Source organism: Thermobia domestica, chromosome 6 (assembly GCF_964235325.1).
Source record: "Thermobia domestica chromosome 6, izTheDome1.hap1.1, whole genome shotgun sequence".
NCBI lineage: Eukaryota > Metazoa > Arthropoda > Insecta > Zygentoma > Lepismatidae > Thermobia > Thermobia domestica.
Window position 1 is genome coordinate 211,438,534 of NC_137459.1, and position 1,087 is coordinate 211,439,620.

Sequence of the window (1,087 nt, forward strand, 5' to 3'; positions counted from 1 at the left end):
GGTTGACAATGTGGCCAACCTTGTACAAAGTGTTATTTTTTGAATAGCCATACATTAAAAACGAAATATATATTAAATATATCTATATATCTATAAATCTATATATATATCTATATCTATATCTATCTATCTATCTATCTATCTATCTATATATATATATATATATATATATATATATATATATATATATATATATATATATATATACTGAGAGAGACAGAGAGGGAGAGAGACAGGGAGCAGAGTACTTTTGTTGTATTTTCCATAGAGCCGCGATGGCTTAGTGGTAGAGCGTTCACCTCTGGTGCATAGGGTCCTTGGTTCGATCTCAGCTTGCACAAAGCGATATTTGTGGTGGAGAAACACCGAGTGTGCGTGGGTTTTCTCAGTGTTCCCTGTTTCCTCTCACTTTCTTCGTTCCACAATTTTAATTCATTCCTCATCATCACCGTCTCCTTTACCTAACCGACATAAGCATGGGACGTCTAACTTAAAGATTTAATTTCATTTCGTTGAAAAAATTAGTATACTTTATAATCTGCATCCTTATAAAGCAACTTGAACAATCATATAGATATATAATGCTTGGAATTGAATTAAATCGCTATTTCAGTAATCTACAATATCTTAGGTTTCTCATTTATTTGCATCAAGTGTTTAGTTATTTTATACTTTATAGCAGGAAATCTTAAATGAGATCTTTAGTTTTACGTCCCACGTTTATGCCGGTTAGGCTAAAGGAGACGGTGATGAGTGAGAAGTGAATGGAGTGGTGGAATGAAGAGAGTGGGAGGAAACGGGAGAACCCCGAGAAAAGCCACGAACACGGTGTTTGTCCACCACAAAGTTGATATTAGCTGCTATATAAGACACAATTATCTATACCTTTGGTGTGGGAGTCCTTGGTTCGATTCCGGCGGCAGCTCATTTGGTTCGGATTCCATGTTTTTCGGTAGGTCCCGTCTCATATAGCTTCGCTGCTGAAAAGGACGCTAAACTCCAATTCAACTCAACTAAACTATTATGTATACACTGAATTTAATTAGGAAATTGGTAGTGTTACCGGTATCATAAGAGTATGTTTATG